This window comes from Mobula birostris, chromosome 23 (assembly GCF_030028105.1).
Source record: "Mobula birostris isolate sMobBir1 chromosome 23, sMobBir1.hap1, whole genome shotgun sequence".
NCBI lineage: Eukaryota > Metazoa > Chordata > Chondrichthyes > Myliobatiformes > Myliobatidae > Mobula > Mobula birostris.
Genome location: NC_092392.1, coordinates 51,651,280 through 51,668,350, shown reverse-complemented (window position 1 = coordinate 51,668,350; position 17,071 = coordinate 51,651,280).

The following is a 17,071-nucleotide window of genomic DNA, read 5'->3' as shown; positions in this document are numbered from 1 at the left end:
GCGGAGCCAAAAGAGATGGGGGAGATTTTGAACAATTTCTTTTCTTCGGTATTCACTAAGGAGAAGGTTATTGAATTGTGTAAGGTAAGGGAAACAAGTAAGGTAGTTATGGAAACTATGATGATTAAAGAAGAGGAAGTACTGGCGCTTTTAAGGAATATAAAAGTGGATAAGTCTCCGGATCCTGACAGGATATTCCCTAGGACCTTGAGGGAAGTTAGTATGGAAATAGCAGGGGCTCTGACAGAAATATTTCAAATGTTATTAGAAACGGGGATGGTGCTGGAGGATTGGTGTATTGCTCATGTTGTTCCATTGTTTAAAAAGGGTCCTAAGAGTAAACCTAGCAATTATCGGCCTGTGAGTTTGATGTCAGTGGTGGGTAAATTGATGGAAAGTATTCTTAGAGATGGTATATATAATTATCTGGATAGACAGGGTCTGATTAGGAACAGTCAACATGGATTTTGTGCGTGGAAGGTCATGTTTGAATTTTTTGAAGAGGTTACTAGGAAAGTTGATGAGGGTAAAGCGGTGGGTGTTGTCTATATGGACTTCAGTAAGGCCTTTGACAAGGTTCCACACGGAAGGTTAGTTAAGAAGGTTCAATCGTTAGGCATTAATATCGAAGTAGTAAAATGGATTCAGCAGTGGCTGGATGGGAGACGCCAGAGAGTAGTGGTGGATAACTGATTGTCAGATTGGAGGCCGGTGACTAGTGGTGTGCCTCAGGGATCTGTATTGGGTCCAATGTTGTTTGTCATATATATTAATGATCTGGATGATGGGGTGGTAAATTGGATTAGTAAGTATGCAGATGATACTAAGATAGGTGGAGTTGTGGATAATGAAGTAGGTTTTCAAAGCTTGCAGAGAGATTTAGGCCAGTTAGAAGAGTGGGCTGAAAGATGGCAGATGGAGTTTTATGCTAAATGTGAGGTGCTACATTTTGGTAGGACTAATCAAAATAGGACATACATGGTAAATGGTAGGGCATTGAAGAATGCAGTAGAACAGAGGGATCTAGGAATAATGGTGCATAGTTCCCTGAAGATGGGATCTCATGTGGATAGGGTGGTGAAGAAAGCTTTTGGCATGCTGGCCTTTATAAATCAGAGCATTGAGTACAGGAGTTGGGATGTAATGTTGAAATTGTACAAGGCATTGATAAAGCCAAATTTGGAGTATTGTGTACAGTTCTGGTCACCGAATTATAGGAAAGATGTCAACAAAATTGAGAGAATACAGAGAAGATTTACTAGAACGTTACCAGGGCTTCATCTCCTAAGTTACAGAGAAAGGTTGAACAAGTTGGGTCTTTATTCTTTGGAGCATAGAAGGTTGAGGGGGGACTTGATAGAGGTATTTAAAATTATGAGGGGGATAGATAGAGTTGACATGGATAGACTTTTTCCATTGAGAGTGGGGGAGATTCAAACAAGAGGACATGAGTTGAGAGTTAAAGGGCAAAAGTTTAGGGGTAACATGAGGGGGAACTTCTTTACTTAGAGTACGGTAGCTATGTGGAACAATCTTCCAGCAGAAGTGGTTGAAGCAGGTTCGATGTTGTTGTTTAAAGTTAAATTGGATAGCTATATGGACAGGAAAGGAATGGAGGGTTATGGGCTGAGTGCAGGTCAGTGGGACTAGGTGAGAGTAAGAGTTCGGCACGGACCAGAAGGGCCGAGATGGCCTGTTTCCGTGCTGTAATTGTTATATGGTTATATATGGTTAATTACACTATATGCTGCCACAAGACAACAAATTTCACAATATACGTTAGTGATAATAAATCTGATTCTGACTAATGCTTCTCCACGAATAAATCAGGATCCTGTAGGCTGGTAAAGGTGTGCGGTAGTTAGTGTGGCTTCATTACAGCTCCAGTGATACATGCTTCAGTATTGACCATCATTCCAGCTTCTCCCCCTGCCCTCAGGCAGGAGATATAAAAGTCTGAGAGCGTTTATCACACGAAGACTCTTGAATGACCTGCTCTTCACTGAAAGATTAATCTTTGATCTCCGGTCAATCTCATAACGGCCCCTGCACTTTATTTGTCAGTGTTCTCTGCAGATCTAACTCCTTATTCCACATTCTGTTTTCCTTTTTTCCTACCTTGATGTCCTATGTATGGAATGATGTGTCTGGATGCCAAGCAAACAAAAGCTTTTCATTGTAACTCAGCACATCAAAGTACGTCAAAGTTAAGGTAAAGTTTATTATCAGAGTATATACTGTACACGTCACCACACATAACCCTGTGATTCTTCTTCTGCGGGCATACTTAGCAAATTATAGAACAGGGTCAATGGACAACAAGCTGTGCAAATGCAGATAGAAATACATAGCAATAAGCAACGAACATGAAATAACAAGATAAAAGAGTCCTTAAGCGAGTGTGCAGTAGTTATCCCCTTTTGTTCAACAGCCTGATAGTTGAGGGGTAGTAACTGTTCTTGAACATGGTGGTGCCAGCCCTGGGGCATCTGTCCCTTCTACCTGATAGCAGTAGTGAGAAAAGAGCATGGCCTGGGTGGTGAGGATCTTTGATAATGGAGGTTGTTTTCCTACTGCAATGTTTCATGTAGATGTTCTCAGTGGTCGGGAGGGTTTTACCCATGATGTACTGGGCTGAATCCACTATCTTTCGTAGGATTTTCCACTCAAGGGCATTGGTGTTCTCATACCTGCCAGTAATGCAGCCAGTCAGCACACCTACCACCACACATCTATAGAAGCTGGCCAAGGTTTTTGATGACATGCTGAATCTCCGCACACTCCTAAGGAAGTAGAAGTGCTGTCGTACTTTCTTCGCAATTGTATTTATAAGATGGGTCCAGCAGAAGGTCTTCTGAGATATTGACACCCAGGAATTTAAAACTATTGACCTTCTCCACTTCTGATCCTCCATTGATTACTGGCTCATGGTCCTCTGGTTTCCCCCTCCTGAAGTCCACAATTAGTTCCTTGATCTTATTGGCATTGAGTGAGAGGTTGTTGTTATTACACCACTCAGCCAAATTTTTATTTTCCCTCCTGTATGCTGATGCATCACCAGCTTTGATACAGCCCACAACAGTGGCATCATCAGCAAATTTATATATGGTGTTGGAGCTGTACTTAGCCACACAGTCATAGGTGTAAAACGAGTAGAGCAGGGGGCTAAGCACACATCCATGTAGTTCTCCTGTGCTGGTGGAGATTGTGGAGGAGATGTTTTTTGCCAATCTGGACTGACTGGGGTCTACAAATGAGGAACTCCAAGATCCAATTGCACAAGGATGCATTGAGGCCCAACTTGAAGTTTACTGGTTAATTCTGAGGGGATGATGGTGTTAAATGTTGATGTACGCATCCTGAAATGTGAATCTTTCCTGTCCAGATATTCTTGGGTTGTGTGAAGAGCCAATGGGATAGCATCTACTGTAGACCTGTTGCTTTGGTAGGCAAATTAGAGTAGATCCAAGATGCCACTCAGACTGAAGCTGATATGCTTCAACACCAGCCTCTCAAAACACTTCATTGCTGTGGATGTAAGTGCCATTGGGTGATAGTCATTTAGACACGTTGCCATGCTCTTCTTGGGCACTGCTGCGACTGAAGCCAGCTGGAAGCAGGTGGGTACCACACACTGCTGTAGTGAGAGGTTAAAGATATCTCTGAATAAACCAGCCAGTTGGTCAGCACATGTGACAGTAGTAAGCCACACCAATCTTGGGTGCAAAGCTTGCAAGTTTTCACTCTGACCATGGTGGAACTAGGTGTTCTCATTTCTTCCCACAGCCCTAAGGTATGCTGCTAGGTTAATTGGTGGCAGTAAATTGTTCCTTACGTACACAGACTGGGCCACTTTATTCGGTACCTCCTGATGATCATTCCACAGTCAAAGTCACATTTCTTCCCCATTCTGGTGTTTGGTCTGAACAACAACTGAACCTCTTGAGCATGCCTGCGTGGTTTAATGCACTGAATTACTGCCACATGATTGGCTGATTAGATATTTGCATTAACAAGCAGATATATTGGTGTAGCTAATGAAGTGACCATTAAGTGTGTGTGGCAAAAAAGTTCAAGGTAGAATTAATGTGTGTATGTGAGACAAAATATTGAGGGGCTACAGGAAACAACAGAGAGAAAAACTGGGACTGATGGGCCTGGTCTATTGAGAGTTGGCATGGACTCAAAGGGCTGAATGGTCTCCATTTGTGTCAAAATAATAAATATATGGAACTTCTGCAAAAGGACTGTTGGACCAAATAATTCCAGCACATCCCCTCCTAATACCCTCAGCTGGGCTATGATGTGGTAGATGGAGTTCAACCCAGAAAAGTGTGAAATAATTCATTTTGGCAGGTTGGAATTGAAGGTGGAGTACAGGGTTAATGGCAGGAGTCTTGGCAATAGGGTCCATAGATCCCTCAAAGTTGCCATGCAAGTTGATAGTGTGGTTAAGAAGGCATACGATGTGTTGGCCTTTCTTAGTTGAGAGACTGAGCTCAAGTCCCTCAAGGTAATGTTGCAGGTATATAAAACTCTGTTTAGACCATACTGGAGTCCACTGCTCAGTTCTGGTCACTTCATTACAGGAAGGATGTGGAAGCTTTAGAGAGAGGAGATATACCAGATGCTGCATGGACTAGATGAGGATGGTTTGAGCGAGACAGGGCTTTTCTTGTTGGAGCTAAGGAGGATGAGAGGTGACTGGATAGTGGTATACAAGATAAGAGGCATAGATCAAGGAGATAGCCAGAAACCTTTATCCAGGGCAGAAATGGCTAATACAAGGGTGCGCAATATAAAGTGATAGGAAAAAAATATATGGGGTATGTTAAAGGTAAATTCCTTACACAAACAATGGTTGGTACGTGGAATGCCCTGCAAGGTGGTAGAGGCAGGTACATTAGGGGTACTTGAACGGAAATTTCCAGCGTTGTGGACTTGTAATTGAACTAAAGCCTCATAGTCAAGGTTGAACGTTCTTTTTTTTAACGGATGAGCGAACTCACAGATGATGCAGGAACTTAGCGTATCTAAAACTTCTCAACATCATGACGACAACTCTCTTAAGAAATCAAACTTGGCTTTTCCCTTTTCAATTTTGATTAAGTTGCTCTTTACAGGTCAGTCCTTTGCACACAGCCTCCAACCATCAAGAGAGCACAGTGACCCAAACTGGCAGCAGGCACACACACACACACACACAGAAGGTGAAACTCATTACCATTCCACTAGCAAACTAAACTGAGTCAAGGATAAAGTGATACATAAAATTATCAAGAACCGAAATGTTGTAGTATAGTTCCATGGAAAGTTTACCATTATATTTTAAACACAAGAGGTTCTGTTGTTGTGGGCAGTCCAGAGTAACACACACAAAATGCTGAAGGAACCCCGCAGGTTAGGCAGCATCAATGGAGAGGAATAAATAGTCAAAATTTTGGCTGAGTCCCAAAAGTATTCCCATCTCGTCAGTACACCCATTGACTATTCATTCCTCTCCAAAGATGCTACCTGATCTGCTGAGTTCCTCCAGCATTCTGTGTGTGCTACTAGTGTGTCAGCTCATTCTCATCACCCAGTCAGCTATACTGAGAAAGTTGCAGTCCAACTGCATAGAAACAAGCCCTTCAGACCACTGATTCCATAGTGACCTTCAAACGCCATTCAAATTAATCCAACGTAATTCTCCCCACATTCTCATCAACTACCCCAAGATGCAACCACTCATAAATACCTTAGCGAGGAGGTACAATGGCCAAATAATCTACCAACTGACTTGGGGTGTGGGAGGAAACAGGAGCACCTGGAGGAAACTCCTACCCTCGCAGGATGGATCTTCAGACTCCACATAGACAGCACCCAGGGTTGGGACCGAACCCAGTCTGGTGTAGTGGTGAGGCAGCAGCTGTACTAACTGTGCCATTATGCCATCTTAGATATTATCTTTCACTAGTTTGTGGTGCACAGATGGACTTCTATCACAACTGTCCACACAGTTTGAAGGTACTTCATTGGCTGCAGAGCTCTGCAGAAACTAAGCAAAATATAGTATTGCACTTATTTAACGTCCTCAAATTAAAACAAGAATACCCTGCTGTTCTGGCTGCATCTACGGGAAGAGAAACAGAGCTATTCTTTCAGGATGAAGGCCCTTCATCAGAACTGTGAAATAGTTAAATTAGTACAAGTCTTTGGTTTGGTAATAGTGTGGAGACTTCCCCCACCCCCACCCCCAAATTGGCTTAATTTTCTTTTTGGTTCAACCAGAAGATGGTGTCAAATGAGAAGACTAAGTCACAAGGGAACTGTCATTTAAAACCACGATGCGTAGGGCATCCTTCCCACAGAGGGTGGCTGACCTCAGGAACTCTCTCCCAAGGCTTAGGTATATAAAAAGGTCAATATTTTTTTTAAATATTGAGGAATAGGGACTAAACAGGAGTTGAGGCCTTGTACATATCAACCTTGGACATAATGAATGGCAGGGCAGGCTGGAGGGGCCTCCACACTTACCCCTGCTCCTATTCTTCTTGTGTTCCTGCGTTCTTGACAGGCTTGCGAATCAGAGCATTCAAAGACTACAATGGGCCAAAGTGAGACCATGATAATATAAGGCAGGCTTTCTGGTTTAGCTGGTGTCTTCCTATCTTCTCATTTCAAATTGCAGATTAATTCTTTCTCTCCACTGCATTAGGAGGACCACATACACAGATGTACACTTCAATTCTATTTTGGCACCAACATTGACGGCAACATAAACAGGAAGGAACATTCCATCAGTTTTACAATTTTGCTCCTCACTTCATCCCAAAATTTAAATCCCGAGGGGTGCAGTGAAAGGCAGAGAAAAACAAGCGATGTTTGCCTTATAAATGGTGGCGAATCAGAATTGAGAGATTTTCCAGCTGTAGTTTGACGCCACATCTGGATTTCTCTCAGCTGTATCAGCGGCAGCTGGAAGAATTAGCTTGGACAATATGAGCTGGTGACAGGGGGCAACGGGACACCCCAAGGTAAAAACAAATAGAATTGTGACTTTGGCCCCCTTGCCATAACCCCTTTTGTGAATGGCAGCATAGGCTAAAGGGAAGAGCTGGTCCTGTTCCTGGCTTCTTGTGAATCAGAATCAGGCTTATTGTCACTGACGTGTCACGAAATTCGTTGTTTTGCAGCGGCTGTACAGTGTAATTTTTTTATAAATGACCAGGAGTTACACTAAGAAATTTAAAAATAAAAATTGCAAAATAAAGAGCAAAAAAAGTCAGGTGGTGTTCGTGGGTTCACGGTCCGTTCGTAAATCTGGTGGTGGAGGGGAAGAAGCCATTCCCTCCTAAAACATCGATGGATTGTCTTCAAGCTCCTGTATCTCTGCTGATGAGTTCAAGTTTATATTTATTCAGCTGTACACATGTAAATAAAACCACGTTCCTCAAGGACCAAGCTGCAAAACAGTACGTCTCACGTACATCACATAAAATAATATTCGCACGATAATATTCACAGATACAAAATGTATTCTGTAGATGCACAAGATGATGTAAATTACATAGTTAAATATACAAAAATGTTACTGCTACTGGTTCTTGGTATAGCTGGGTGCTCAGAAGCCTCACTGCCTGGGCAAAGAAACTGTTACCCAGCCTAACAGTCCTTGTTTTCATGCTGTTGTATCTTCTGCTTGGCAGTAGGGGGTCAAAATCTTAGGTGTATAAGATGATGAGAGGTATTGATCATGTGGATAGCCAGAGGCTATCCCTCTAACATGAGAGGGCATGGTTTTAAGGTGCTTGGAAGTAGGTACAAAAGGGACATCAGAAGCAAGTTTTTCCACACAGATAGTGGTGAGTGCGTGGAATGCACTGCCAGTGACGGTGGTAAAGGCAAATACAATAAGGTCTTTTCAGAGACTCTTAAATAAGTACATGGAGCTTAGAAAAATAGAGGGCTATATGGTAGGGAAATTCTAGGCAGTTTCCAGAGTAGGTTACATGATCAGCACAACATTGTGGGCCGAAGGGCCTGTGATGTGCTGTAGATATCTCTGTTTCTGTTTCAAAGAGATTATGGGACAGGTGGGAAGGTCCCTGACAATGCTGAGGGATCTGCGAACAACGCTTCTGGTGTTTGTCTTGAATGGGGAAGGGGTGAGAAACCCCACTGATTCTCTCAGCAGTCCTTACAATCTGCTGCAGGGTCTTGCAGTCAGATACCTTGCAATGCCCATACCAGACAGTGATACAGCTGGTTAGGGCACTCTCGATGGTACTCCAATAGAATGGGCTGGAGAGCCTCGCTCACATCATTCTCCTCAGGAAGTGGAGGTGCTCTTGACTACCGAGATGGTGTTGAGTGACCAGGTGAGATCATCTGTGATGTGCACTCCAAGAAACTTGGTGTGCCTGATTCTTTCCATGGAGTAGCTGTTAATGTGCAGAGTAGGGAGTGTTCAGCTTGCACCTTCCTGAAGTCCACAATCATCTCTTCAGTCTTGACCATGCACAGACTCAAGTTCATACCAGTCCACAAGCTGCTCTACCACCTCCCTGTGTGCTGACTCATCACTGTTGCTGATAGGCCAACTACTGTTGCGTCATCAGCAAATTTAATGATAAGGTTAGAGCTGAATCTAGCAGTGCAGGCATCTGTCTAAATAGCAGTGTGAATAGCAGCCAGCTGGGCCTGCAGCCCTGGAGGGTGCCGGTGCTCAGCGCGATGGAGCTAGGGATGTTGCTGCCAACGCAGACAGTCAGAGGTCTCTCCATCAAGAAGTGCAAGATCCAGTTACAGAGGGAGATGTCGACACCCAACTAAGAGAGTTTATCCACCAGTTTCTGAAAAACAAATGCATTGAATGCTAAACTGAAGTCAATGAACAGCAATCTGACAAAGAAAACACTATTTTGCAGGTAGGATGGAACTGAGAAGAGGGCAGACACTATAGAATCAGTGGTGGGCTCATTCAGAGGTCTAGTGTAGTGGGAAGACAGAAAAGGAGATGAGAGAGTGGGGATGATAAAAGGGCATGCCCTGAATGGAGAGGGCACTTAATGATGGATGCTGACTTCCTGAGGCATCACCTATTTAAGATGTCCTCAATGGTGGAAAAGCTCATGCCTATGATGAAGCTGACTGGGTTTACAATACTTTGTGGCATTTTCCAGTCCTGTGCATTGGTACCTCCGTACCAGATGGTGATACCAGAATACCAGCCAGAATTCTCTTCACAGTGCATCTGTAGACATTTGCTAATGTCTTTGGTGACACACCAAATCTCCTCAAACTGCTAATGGAGTTAAAAGCAAGATGGCATCAGCGACCAACGGCGATGTGTTGCAGACAGCTCACAAAACTGCTAAGTACTCTTCATCTTCCAGATATACTTCTGAATTTTTTTTTAGATTATGAAGACACGCAGTCCTCTTTTATTGTCATTTAGTAATGCATGCATTAAGAAATGATACAATATTTCCTCCGGTGTGATATCACAAAACACAGGACAGACCAAGACTGAAAAAACTAACAAAACCACATAATTATAACATATAGTTACAACAGTGCAACAATACCATAACTTGATGAAGAAGTCCATGAGCGCAGTAAAACGTTCAAAGTCTCTCAAATGTCTCACATCTCACGCAGACAGGAGAAGGAAGAAAAACTCTTCCTGCCATGCCCGACCACAGTCCGACTCTGAGTCATCCGAAAACTTCGAGCCTCCGATCAGCTCTCTGACACCGAGTACTGAGTGCCATCTCTATCTGAACGATTTCAACTGCTGCAGTCCCCAGCCTGTCATTTCTTTTTAAGGATGTAATTTTGAGTCAATTAAACGGTCTGGCGCTTTTGCGATCTCCTGGGGGATTTAGCAAACGAGACTCTCAGGAGTGCACATATGGCCAGAGCGGCCATCACTGGGCGTGGGTGCAGAGTTGCTACCTGATGGCAGAATACAAACCCGTGGTCAGCTCCGTTACTCTGTGCTGATTAAAGCATCGAGCAAGATTAAAATTGTTGAAGATGAGAGCGGAAAATGAACAGATGTTCTCCACTGTCTGCCTGCATTTGACCCGTCTCCATCTCTTCCGGCTACCACCATCAAGCTGGGGTCTTGGGTCCCACGCCACCAGTTTCAGGAACAGTTATTGCCCTGCAACCATCAGGCTCCCGGATGGACTTCTCTTGCTCCAACGGTGACCAGGCTCTGTAGTTGTGGGGCCTGCAATCATTGGCACTCCCCACAGCGCTGAACTGGCTCCATGACTTTCGGGGTCTCAGCAGTTAATGCTCTGTATGTTACTTGTTTACTTTTTTTGGTGTTTGGATGATTTGGTCTATTTTTTCCACACATTGGGTGTTCAATGGTCTTTGTTCCATAATTTTTTGACGGGGTTTTATTGTGTTTCTTCGTTTTGAGGCTGCCTGCAAGAAGACGAATCTCAAGGCTCTATATAGTATACCAAGATAATAAATTTACTTTGAATTTCAAACTTGGAATATAGCCACTAGCATAGCTTCTTCATAATTGCATCAATCTGTCAGGCCTGGGATAAATCTTCAGAGAGGTAGACACCCTGGAGATTGAAGCTACTCACTCTTTCCACTGCTGACACCCCGGTGGACCACTGTGTGTTCCCTTGACTTCCCCTTCCCGATGTCCACAATCAATTCCTTGGTCTTCCTGATGTTGATGATTTGGACCACCTAGAAATTAGAGGGATTTGGTAAGCCCTCATCCAGAACACAAACTTGATCAAGAATGGAAAAAAAAATCTGCCGATGCTGGAAATCTGAAATAGAAACAGAAAATGCTGGAAACACTCAGTTGGTCTGTCAGCATCTGTGGAAAGAAAAACAGTGTTAACCTTCAAGTGGAAGACCCCTCAGCAGAATTGGGAAAGAGGAACAAATGAAAGTAGTTTTAAATTGAAGAGAATTCATTGGGAAGAAATAATGAACCTATTTGTCTGTGTTCCAGTCTGTGTTACATCCTTATGTTGGAAAAGCGGTATTTATCTTAGAGACAGTATAAAAGAGACTTGCTGAATTACCTCCAGGATGTGAGGGATATCCTAAAGGGAAAGAGACAATAGAATGGTTTTCTCTTCTCTAGGGGTTTGGAGTGATCTCACTGAAACATAATAATATGCCAGGGGTGATATTGGGAGATTATATCCTCTGATGAGAATCTAGAATAAAGGAATATAGTACTCTGAGAATTTAGTCACAGAGTTCAATCAGACATTTGGGGATGAGATCAGGTAAGATGGAAGTTTCTTCACTAACAGCGCTGGGAATCTTTGGAAGTCTCTATCATATTGGGACACTGCTCATCAATCTTCAAGCGTATGCAGAGACAACATTGATATCCAAGGAGCCAGAGAGGATGGAAATTTGTCCAAAAATTGACTGGGTCATGATTTGATGAATGGTTTCAAAGGATCAAGAAGCCATGTGGCTCCTACTGTGAATTCTTACATTCTCATCTTTGCCATCATTATTTTTAAAATAGTCTTAACTGTCTGTACCTTAAACAAATAGAAGCAGAATGGTAAGTTTTATGAATAAGTTGTTTCAGAAGAAGCAAAGAGAAAGAGAGCAGAAACTCCTTTGTAAGTGGAGGGGAAGACTTAGCATAGATGCTGTTCCAGTGAAATCCACTTCACACCTAACATGTACAATAAAGGGATGTTTAAAGAGAAATTTACTTCTCAAATCCAAACTTGCTTCTTCTGTTCTCACCTTGATGAAGATTACATGGATGACACAGCCCGAAATGTCAACTACTTATTCCTTTCCATAGATGCTGCCTGACTTGCTGAGTTCTTCCAGCATTTTGTGTGTCTTGCCCAGGGATGCAATATGCTTCAATCTTGACTAAAAAAACAACTTGCCTTTTTTGTCTGCAAGTACTTTTCATTCTAAATGTACTTCTAAGATGCTAGGAGGTGTGATTTGCCCTCCTTTCAATACATGAAAGTGTTAAACTACTCAAGCGTTTTTTTTCCATTTCTTGAAATTCAATGGCATCTAATTAATAGTGTGTGGGCTGACTGCTATTTAGTTGCAAGAATTCAGTCTGAGTTCTTCAATACAGGATTTCAATTTTATTCAGATATAAAGAGATCAAACCGATATAAACACAATTGTTTCCAGTGACGTCATGTCAATCAAAGGCTTGTTCTATGGAACTAAAGCATTATTCAGTTAATGAATGGTTTCAACCCCTTTCTAAGTTGGTGCGAACCCATCTCCCACTTCCAGTGATGGAACAAAATTCACCTTAGAGAGAAAAATTTTGTATCTCCGCCCTTCATTGAAATCTACTTTCTACTGGCATGGTTACATCAGTGAAGTGAAAAAAAAAGCAATCTATTTAGATTACAATGAAGTATACAGTCGGTGGCCACTTTATCTAATGAAATGGGCTCGGAGTGTATGTTCATGGTCTTCTTCTGCTGTAGCCCATCCAATTCAAGGTTCAATGTGCTGTGCATTCAGAGATGCTCTTCTGCACACCACTGTTGTAATGTGTGGGTTTTTGAGTTACTGATGCCTTCCTTTCAGCTTGAACCAGTCTGGCCGTTCTCTTCTGATCTCTCATTAACAAGTTGTTTTTTTTACTTGCAGAACTGCCACATGCTGGATTTTTTTTGGTTTTTCACACCATTCTCTGTGAACTCCAGAGACTGTTGTGTGTGAAAATCTCAGGAGATCTGCAGTTGCTGAGATATTCAAAGAACAATTTCTGGCACCAACAATCATTCCACAGTCAAATTCACTTAGATCACAGTTGCTGTTTGATGTCTGCATGCTTTTAGGCATTGCGTTCCTGCCACATGATTGGCTGATTAGATATTTGCAAGAGGACAGATGTACCTAACAGGACACTGGGTGTAAGTGGCATTTTATAAACCAACACTGAGGACTATAACCATTTCAGTTAGAGTTTAAAGCTTTCATTTTGATAGCCATGGTTCATCTTCCTCCTATCATCCATATCTATTTCATCCTTCTCCAAAGCATCAGTCATTCGTCTCCCTAATCAACAGTCAGCAAGTACCTGGCAGCAAATCAGCCAGAAAGATGACATGTTACTCGTGCACATCTACACTCCTGCTGCTGTTATTGATTGGAGTATGTTGATGACTGCCTGCTGTTAAGTGCCTGATGAGTCATAAACGTCTTCAGCAGAGCTGCTGTTATCTGTGTACCTGTGGTCATCAGCCATCTGCTTCCCTCACCCTTCACGTCCTTAATTTGATGACGAGCAACCTCAGGCTCTCAGCTTGAACTAATTGCTCTTATCCCATAGGCAGTCACACTCAGGTTCAGATCCAGTTGTCGAGTGTAACTGGAACAATCCAGTGAAATGTAATGTTTGCGTTAACAACCAACACAATCTAAGGATGTGGTGGGGGCAGAATGCAAGTGGCGCCACACATTCCGGTGCCAACATAGAATGCCAACAATTTTTGGCAGAATAACAGAAGCAACAAAATCAAAATGCAGCGACAGCAACAAAACAAATCAACAATAAAAATGCAAGCCCCTTCCCTCCCTCCCTCACGCACACACACAGACACACACACACACCCCTCCAACTCCAGGACATGCCACCTACAGACCTACATGGAACTCCAACCACCAGCTGACCTGGGGGGTAATAGCCATCATTCCTCCTGCCTGTATGAACCCAATCCTGAGGCTTGCCGATTTGGGAGGGCTTACAGTCCCGGGGAATGATCAGCCCTTGTCCATGGGGCCTAGCAACCTAAAGTTGCCCACAAGGATCACTGGCCTTGTACCACTCAGCACCAACCTCGACTCTGACTTCTGCTTCTGAATATTCATTTACAGCCTCTGCCCTCTAACTCCCCTCAACCCTGTCCCTAAATCCTGACTTGTCCCCTAGCTCCCCATCCTACCCATTTCGGCTACCTTACCATTTTCTTCTTGCTTGTCTTTGAATAGATCTTCAAGTTCTTTTCAATTCATTATTTAAACTTTCCTCCATGTTCCTTATAAACTACAAAGTGTGCTCATACGTGTTCAATTCTCCACCATCTGGAGAAGCTTCTACATGAGCAGCACACTGTAAAGACAATCTATTAACAATTAGATTTATATGACGTAACATAAAAACAGCAAATTTTGGAAACAGTTTTGACAGCTAATGCAAAGATAATGCAGTTAATATTCAGCCGAATGTTTACTCATCAGAAACAGTAATTCTGTTTCTCTCTAGAGAAGTTGCCTGATTGTTAAACACATCCAGTATTCTCTGCTTTCTTTAGATGCTTAATATTTAGATTCAATAGACTTGAAGTTTTTCCTGGTTTTCCATAATTTGGAACTATCAAGTCTGCCACATCGAACTTGAATTCTGTTTTTCATTTTAATTAAATGCAGCTGGCAGAAGTAGTAGTAGTGAATTGCCTTTAGTGACCCCACTCCCTTAAGGGAGGATATCTTTCCCCAACATCTCACTGACTCTTTTTTTTGGAGTCAAACCTTGCTCATTGCAACCAAGAATTCCATACAGAGCGGCCGGTTAAGAGTTGTTCAATCTCCAGGACTCTCTGAAATTCACTGAAATATAGAAGCCCCGAAGAGCTCTGCTCTACTCCTGAACTCTGGAGAAGTCCAGCAGCTGACGACTGGGACGATCAAGACACACAGACACAGAGGGTGAAGGTGAAGAGGGAGAACGTTCAAAGGGGCTTTGAGTGGTAAAATGTTCACACAAATTGTACTTGGCATCTGGAATGAGCTGTGAGAAAAGCCACGCAAGTGTTGTGCACCTCATTTTATTGTGGTTGTAGATATACCAAGGGTATTGCCATGTCCCATAATATGGTGTGCACCTCACTTCAGGGTCGCAGAAAGGCAGGAGTATTGCCAGACAGCAGGAATTTAAATAAAAACAGAAGTGAAGACAAGCTGCAGAGGAACTTAGTGGGTCAGCCAGCATTGAGGAATGGACAGTTGGAATTGCAGGTCATGACCCTCCAGTTGAACTCATGACAATTTGTCCATCTCCTTTCACAAATTCTGCCAGGCCCACTGAATTCCTCCAGCAGTTTGTTTTTTTTACTTCAAATTCCGGTACCCTCAGCCTCTTGTGTCTCAATGTAAAACAACCTCTCTAACAATGGAAATTCTGAGAAGTGAGCAAACGGATTCTGAGAAAGGATGGACAACCAGCACTGGGTTCCGTTCTACACACCCTGGGACACAGAAACAGAGTGAGCATGGAGAGAACTGTAATCTGTTCACATCGACTCCCTATGTACGGCACCATTTAAAAAAAAGAGACAATTCCAAAAATAGGTGTTAGCTTCACTTCTAAACATGCATGGCTCCCAATGCAGTGCTGTCCCCCAACCCCTAAATGTTCTCAAAGTTGCACTGTATCACTGGCATGTCTATTAAATTATTTTCTTAATCAACAAATTCCCCTGTTGCAAAATTAAACTGACTGATTGTTGCCCAGCTGAGGTTCACTACACTCTTAGTTCTTCTCCAAGCCTGGGCCAGCTAATCCGTTATTTACTTCTTAGAATGAGGCCTTTCAACACACTGGGTCCATACAGCAAACCACTCTGCTCCTTCCCACCATGCTTTATTTCCTGTGGCCTTGCAACTTATTCTTTCTAAAATCCCCATCAACTCACCTTTGCCGATCCCCTAGTGTTAACCTGATAGAAAACCCCACTCGGATAATACCCGATGTCAGGACTGAACTAGATCCCTGATGCTGTGAGGCAGCAGCATCAACTGCTGTGCCACTGCACTGCCTGTGGCGATGAATGAGACTCAGCAATTGATAGTGGAGGATTGCCATGAGCCCTTTGGGCCTGTGCGGGCAGCCGTAGAGCATTGGGCTCTAAGGTTGCTAGAGCACCAGGATTTGTTAATCGTTGTCATTGCAAGAGTCATTAAACCCTTCTTCTTTCTGCTTAACCTTGTTACGTTTATTTTGACTGGCACAGGTTTTCCACGTTCTGTGATTATTCAAGTGGACTCCCAATCAGTGCTTATCACTGGGTCCTAGTTTTGAGAATGTTACACCTTGCAGTGCTCCCCTGCCTAGCCACCGAGGTTTTGTTGGAACACTTATGGTCGCCATCACGACACGAGAGTCTGCCTTTCCCCCACCCCTGGGTTCAGTCTTTGCCAGCATACATCATGACAGAGGATATTCACTAGGTATTAGAGGAGAAACACACATATGCAAATTGCTCAAGCACCTAACCGGAGCAGGTAGCTTAGCTGTAATGCTATTACAGTATCAATGACCCAGGTTCAATTCCCGCTGCCGTTTGTAAGGAGTTTGTACATTCTCCCTGTGACCGACTGGATTTCCTCCAGGTGCTCTGGTTTCCTCCCACAGTCCAAAGGTTAGTATGTTAATTGATCACATGGGTGTAATTGTGTTGCAGAGGCTCATTGGGCCAAAGGGCCTGTTACCATGCTGTATCCCTAAATAAAATACATGTATAAATTGTATTCCACAACACTGAAGATGTTGTGGAACAGACAAAGTTTGTTTCTAACCTACATAGAACGGTACAGTGCAGGACAGGACTTCTGATCCACAACATCTGTGCTGACCGCAGTATCAATTTAAACCAATTCCTTCTTCCAGCCAGCAGTGCACATAGTTCTTTACGTCTGCAAACACTCTTGGAGGTGAAAGAAAATTTCACATAGATTTTCATTGATATAACATTTTCGCATATTAGAGTGTAAAGTTGATTTCTAAACACGTGAAGAAAGGAGCCCTTTTGTTGTCGAGCAGAAAGATGGGGGAACAATAGTAATGAAAAGCTGGGACGGAGTGAACGAGCTGCAGGACTGGAGGAGTATGCAGAAATAAAGTGACAGATAACTTGTGGATTTAAAGGAACAGGAAGAAAGCCTTGTTTGAGTAATGTTGCTCCCTGGAGGGTGAAACATTACATTCAAGCTTTCTATTGCAGTAAATGATGGAAAAAATGCTGTTACACAAATCCTCAAAGGGCAGAATCACTATTTATTATGAAGATGATTTAGTGGATGTATCATA